At 34.4% G+C, this 7,168-nt stretch overlaps 1 protein-coding gene across 1 annotated transcript in view; it reads left to right on the top strand.

Moving 5' to 3' along the window:
* Positions 1-2,605: 2,605 nt before the first annotated feature.
* TTC6 (tetratricopeptide repeat domain 6) overlaps positions 2,606-7,168 on the top strand; it is a 377,901-nt gene continuing 373,338 nt past the window's right edge. The window contains exon 1 of the mRNA XM_071213958.1: positions 2,606-3,165. The gene's annotated coding sequence lies outside the window, so the exon portion shown is untranslated. The remainder of the gene's footprint in view (positions 3,166-7,168) is intronic.

Below are 7,168 nucleotides of genomic sequence, written 5' to 3'. Positions count from 1 at the left end.
TTGACTAGAAAGTTTTTATAAAATTTTCATCAAGATCCCTCTTGACAACTTAAATCCTTGTTCAACAACAGCAATAACTAAATTGTTTTCTGGAATCAAATATGTCCAAATTCAGACCAAGAGAGGAAAATTTGCAAAGAAGGTATAAACCAGTGCGATACATATGTTGCTGCAATCTACTTTAACTCATTACTTCAAATGCAGTGGTCCACCCCCCCATTTCCTAACAGTAACCAAATTTTTCTAAATTCTAATTCCTTTATGATTCCTTCAGATTTTGCTTTCTGGTTATATATTACTCTTCCGTATTTTAAGACATTTAAGGTCAAAAATAAATTGGGGAAGCAGATTTGGCTCAACTGATATAGCATCCAGCTACCACATGGGAGGTCCAGGGTTCAAACCCAGGGCCTCCTGACCCATGTGGTGAGCTGGCCCACGCACAGTGCTGATGCACACAAGGAGTTCCATGCCATGCAGGGGTGTCCCCCGCATAGGAGAGCTCCACATGCAAGGAATGTGCTCTGCAAGGAGAGCCGCCCCGTGCAAAAGAAGAGTAGCCTGCCCAGGAGAGGCGTCGCATGCAAGGAGAGCTGACACAGCAAGATGATGCAATGAAAAGAGACAGATTTCCAGTGCCGTTGACAAGAATGCAAGCAGACATAGAAGAACACACAGGGAATGGACACAGAGAGCACACGATGGGGGATACGGGGGAGAAATAAAAAATAAATCTTAAAAAAAAATAATTTTTATTGTATATGAACATTAGCCACCAAGCCAATTATTAATTTGGCACATTCTTCTGACAGGTAAAAAGTTCATATGTAGTTACTAATTTTATTTTGCCTCTACTTCATTTTCCACTTACTTACATCATGTAGCTTGTTGAATGAAAATCTTAAAGCTTAAAAACTACATTCTTTGGGAAGCAGACTTGGTCCAATGGATAGGGTGTCCGCCTACCACATGGGAGGCCCACAGTTCAAACCCCGAGCCTCCTTGACCCATGTGGAGCTGGCCCATGTGTGGTGCTGATGCGCGCAAGGAGTGCCATGCTACACAGGGGTGTCCCCCGCGTAGAGGAGCTCCACATGCAAGGGGTGCGCCCCGTAAGGAGAGCCACCCAGCACGAAAGAAAGTGCAGCCTGCCCAGGAATGGTGCTGCACGCATGCACGGAGAGCTGACACAAGATGATGCAACAAAAAGAAACACAGATTCCCGGTGCCGCTGATAAGGATAGAAGTGGTCACAGAAGAACACACAGCAAATGGACACAGAGAGCAGACAACTGGGGGAAGGCGGGGAGGGAAGGGGCGAGAAATTAAAAAAAAAAACTACATTCTTCAATATGTAGGTAAGTTGTATCAAACGCTTTCTGAAACTCTCAAATGTAATAGTCAGAGCATTCTACTTGTATGATCACAGCATTTATACACTGAAAACCTTTAAATACCATAAAGAAGAGTTTCTTCTCATACATCTGTCCTATGTCTAATGAAATTATATTTTTCAATATTATATGTCTTTCTTCTAAATTGCTCTTAGTATGTACCTCACACATAGCTAACTATCTTGGTTATAACTGATTTCTTGCAGAGTGATTCACTTTTGACAACAGAATTTTGTTTATGATTTTCTAGGAAATATAACTTCTCTACGCACTAAGGAACAGTAAACCAAAACTACCAACATTATTTACCATGTTGAAAAATTAAAATCATCTTACTGAACAGTGTTCAAATGCTGGCATATGACCAAATGAGTCATCATCTTTATATTGAAGTAGCAAAAAGGTTAAGGCACTACCTGTGTTCAGACTTAATTTTTATTGAAATTTCATCAGACAATAAGGAAAATACTATAGATTCTTGGCTTTTATCTTAAACATCTGAAGTTCTCTTAGCTAATAAATTTTTTCTTAGAATTTTATATCTTTACTCCTAAGATCTCCAATCTCTTTGAAAGCAGTTAATTAAAAGACACGACCCCTTATAGGATGCTTCACATTGGGTAAATTGAGGGTGGAGGAATTAAAGAACATTTCTAATATGGCCTAAACAGACATTTTCAGAGCTAGAAGTACAAAGGAATATCCATCCCTAAGTATTTTTAATTTGCCAACCATGCTGCTTCCCTATCTGTTGTCAAAAGCTGAAACTTTTTGCCATTATGGTTAATGTTTTGACAGATTTTATCATAAACTTTGCTGTTGCAAATTTGCATTGAGCAAAAACTTAACATGTAAGCCCAGAAACAGTTTATATTGGTGATGATCGGAAAGGAAAATAAATCAATTATGCTCCTTTGAATGACAGGAGTATAGAGTTTAACTCTTTAATAAGTATACATTACTTGAAATTCGGGAAAAATTCTCATTCTTTCTGTTCCGGGATCCTAGATTTGTCAATAAAACCTTGAATAAACACTTTTGTGGATATCACAAAGGAAAATATACCAAAGGAAATATATATGGCTTATATGCTTATAAATTTTATAATCAAAATATTATCCCTAATTTTTTATAAAGTGAAAAGATCTTTTGCCTAAATATACGGAGTCAAGAAATTAAACCCACAACAGGTGGATCAAGTGACTCAAAAACCATGAAACAACCACTTTATTTCCAAATAATTTATTGAATGCTTTTCAGTTAGACCCTATTTTATGGTGCCTGTCATTTATTATTTTATAACTACTTCCAGTATTTTATTAACAATACTCTAATCATGGCTATTCATAACAGCCTGCAGATCTAGATTTTTTTCTTTCTTAAACATCTTCAATGACCATGACCATTAATATTTACTCATAAATGCATTTGTACACAGGCCCAACCACAGCACATCAGGGGATAAAAAAGTTGTTACCCAGTTCTTTACCTTAGAATAAATCAAATCAACAAATATTTATTGAATGTCTACTGTGTGCAAATAGCCCTAGATAGGTCAGCTTTTAAAAGCCATCCAACTTTTCACATTGACAAATCAAAACAGTATTATTTCTAGCATTGCAGAAGCCACTTCTACAGTCCTTAAGACGACAAGGTATATGAGGACCCTGAAATTACTTGGGGATAATGCAAAACAAGGAAGAGAAGGCTAATATCCAGGGTGAAGAGAGGAGAAAGAGTGACCTAAAATGTCTTCAATGGACTGCATCATGTATGTATGTGTATATGTGTATGTGTGTGTTCATGAGTTTACGTGTATGAATGTATATTTTGTGTTTGTGTATACATACAAAGAGAAGAATGAGTGAATTTGGGAGAAAAAGATTGTTAAAGAGATATAGGAATGAGGATGCACATTCAAATCTGAGTTTTGCTTTTAAAATAGGCTTGCCTACTGTTGTTAAGCCCTACACAAAAACAAAATATATCATGTATAATAGAAAGATTACTCAACTTAGAATCAGGAGCTCCAAATTTTAAGACCTTGTTTGCCCTAAAGTCTATTATGAGATAAGCTCAACACTCCAAAGACGTATTAGTTTTTAAAGTGATTTCTACATTTGATACTATAGGAAATTGTCATAGGAGCCTAGCTAAAAAGTTAATTTTATCATAAATAAGAGAACCTACTTAAAAGCTCATTTTAAAGTTTCCAACTGTTATTAGAAACTAAGTAAAAATTACCAGTAAGAGACAAAACATGTGCATTTTATTAATGTACACTGTTCTATGCATTTCATTTCATTAATCTGTAAAATGGTTAAATGGTTAAAAAGCAAAATAGACAAAAGGACAAATATTGTATGATCTCACTGATATGAAATAATTAGAATAAGCAAACTCATAAAGTTAGAATCTAGAATATAGGTTACCAGGGGATGGGGTGGGGATACGGAATGGAAAGTTAAGGCTTAAAATTTACAGAGTTCCTATTTGGAATGATGGAAATGTGTTGGTAATGGATGGTAGTGATGGTAGCACACTATTGTGAACATAATGAGCAGGACTGAAGTATGTATCTGAATGTGGTTAAAAAGGAAAATGTTAGATTGTACAAATGGTAGCAGAAAAAATTTGTTTTTAAGCCATAGAGCTATACTACACAAATGGACTATAGTTAAGAGTACAATGTGCTATCATCAATTGAAACAAATGTTCTACACCAATGCAGGTTGTTAATAATAGGGTGATATATGGGAATCCTGTATTTTATGTATGGTTTTTCTGTGAACCCACAACTTCTCTAATAAAAAAAAAAAAGACTTTTATGTAAAATGACAAAATATACTATGTATCCGCATCAAATAATTAAATGTATTTCCTTAGTGCGATATAAAGGGAGGCAGGTGATGATTTTCAGCTTGGCAAAAAGAAATTAATCCTGACTACTTTGCATAGAAGGTATATATATATCTATATATATATATATAGGACATTGGAGATAATGTCATTGACATTCTCATGGTAAATGTTACCAATTTTAAAATATTTGTTTAGGAGAACTAATTTCTAAATATTAATTTTTCTCCCTATTTAAATGCTAAGTTTAATTTCTAATAAAGTCAAAACTGTAAATAACCTTTAAAGCAGCAGCTTTTATTTATCCTAAAGTGCCTGAAAATAACTCCTCAATTTTTGTGTGAAACAAAACTGTTATGGTTCTATTATAATTCCAAGTTTATGGATCTCTTAAGAAACTCTCGGTTATTAAGAGCACCTTGAAGCACAGGAATCTTCTTGTATTGCTGTTTTTAATTATTTTAATTATTTGGTCCTTTGCTTGTCTGGTTGCTATTTATTTTCAAAGTAAACCCCAAATTTTCCTTAGTAGATTTTGGATTTCTCCTCAGGTACAGTCTTTCTCTTCTAGGTCAACCCTACTATTGGCCTTCTTCAACACCGTAAGGACTTTCAGTGTGTGACTACATTAATTTGGTTTCTTTCATTTATTTTCTTCCTATGTTGTAATTAATTCTAAATAAAATTTCACTTAGGCGATCCAGATCTAAAGCATATGTTCATAAAGAAATATTATCTTTCGAGTTTTTTCCAATTCTGTCTTCATCTTTTCTCTTCCTTTGAGTAGAATTCCGAAACCTAAGCCCCTGTAGTTATCTTTGACCTAGCCTGGATTTCCCTGCCCCCTTGTGGTGTTCCATTCTGAATAGTTAATTGATTTCTGAAATTTGGATTTGGTATTACATAGCCTAAGAAGAGAAACCTCATTACCTTTGTCCAGTAGTCTAGAGTCAGAAAAGTTCTCTTCTGGTGGTCACAGGCTACCATTAAAAAAAAAAAAGGAGTTTATTTGTTTTATTTAATGCAGAGCAGAGAAAGGATATTGGTCACTGTAATGAAATAAGTACCTTGGAATAAATGATGATATGATACTCGATTTTGCTAGTATTAGTGGCCTGCAGATTGAAAAAGATGTTTTTCAAAAATTCTTGTAAGCAACGTAAACTCAAGTTTATTCTATATATCTTTTTAGTGTGTGGCTGTGGGGGAGACACTATTCTACTTTATTGAAATTTTAAATAAATATCCTAAGCTTTTCATTAAGAATGAATTTATAGATTAAAAAAATCAATGAAATCTTGCATAGTTTATCCCAAATGAGTTTGGAATAACTGACATAAATAGGTTATTTCCCTCTCTCAAAAAAGAATTCCTTCTTCACAAGCCACAGGGCTCATTTTTATGTTGTCAATTAAAATCAAAAGAACCTACACATGGAAAGAATATATATGTTTTTTCAGTGAGTGAATTTACTGTACAACAAATTCATATTCAGAGACATTTTGTAAGAATAAGGACTTAAAATTAGGCCTCTACTTGATAAAGAATAATATAAAGATAAAAGAAAGGAAAAGGTGGAAGAAAAGCACAATTTACATAAATAAACTCTGTCCTTCTTAGAAGGAAGAGATAGATTAATAAATTATTGTTAGGAAGACCCCAAGTAAACTTTTTAAAGATATAATTTTTCTAACTGTGAAATAAATATTTCTAGCAGAAGAGTTCTCTCTTTCAATGCTGTTTGTACTCACCATTCCCCACTCTCCATCCCCACCCAAGCCTGCCTTGATTAATAGTACTACCCATTAATGTGGCATCTTTAAATTGTGTCTTGTCACTTCACCTAAGATCTATAAGAAGAAGCAATATACCAGCTTTAGTAAAGCTATTTGAAGACCAGCTCCCAAATTTCAAGTACCCTCTGCTCCTTTGCAGTTTCTCCTCTTACATTTGTAACAGTTGACCTACTAACAGGTTCCCAGAAACACAGGTTCAAATTTTGGCAGGCTTACCTCACCTCTTTGTCCTTCCAAAGTACATAAATGCTAAACAGTGTTCACAGTGAGGAAGGGAGAGTCATTCCAATGAGACTTTTAAAACCAAGACCCTTTCTACTCCAAAGTTACTGCCACCATCTCCAAAGGAATAAAGTTTTGTGAGTGTGCCCTTGGCATAATTTCTTCAGCCTGGATTAAACACAGGTGACTGAAACTCTGCCTTATCTCCACAGGGCATTAGTCACTCTATAAAAGTTAAATTTATTATGAAATGCTTTGTTTGTGTTAACATATATCTTCTCTGGGAAGTTGGAAACAAAGGCATGTCCTTTAAGACTCTATATGGGGAAAAACACATCCTCCTTTGGAATTTAACCTTAATTTGAACCAAGATCTGTGAAAGAAAAGCACTTTAGTGTATTGTTCCCTTGCTCCACCCCTCCATCCCCTTATCTAAATGGCGTTACTGTTGCTTCATGTTTTTTAACTCTTCGAATTCCAAACTCTGCCTTCCTGAGTTTACAAAAGTTTATCTTAGAAGAACAGTGCATTAAAATAATTGTGGCAAACAATTATACTTTGCTTTTAATAATAAGTGGTTTTATGTAAAACATTATTCTGATTTCTTTAAAATTCAATAAAACATAGCCAGTTTATACTTACACATTTTCAATGTCCATTTTTTTGTTTTAACAAGTGGTATATTATAAAGAATTTTTATTTCCTAAATATTTAATTTCCTAAAACACCATCTGTAAGGTTCTCTTACTAGCAAACATTGTCACATAAGTATAGTGCACACTTTGTGACAAGTAAAGAACAATTAGATGTCAGAAAACTTACATTAGGAATCATGGTGAGGTGCTATCTTGAAAGACCAATTTTTTACCTCTTTTTTTCTTTTGGTCTGTTTGTAAA

The sequence above is a fragment of the Dasypus novemcinctus genome, chromosome 3, assembly GCF_030445035.2.
Source record: "Dasypus novemcinctus isolate mDasNov1 chromosome 3, mDasNov1.1.hap2, whole genome shotgun sequence".
NCBI classification, from domain to species: domain Eukaryota; kingdom Metazoa; phylum Chordata; class Mammalia; order Cingulata; family Dasypodidae; genus Dasypus; species Dasypus novemcinctus.
Note: the sequence above shows the minus strand (reverse complement) of the source record. Positions and strands in the feature narration are given on the sequence as shown.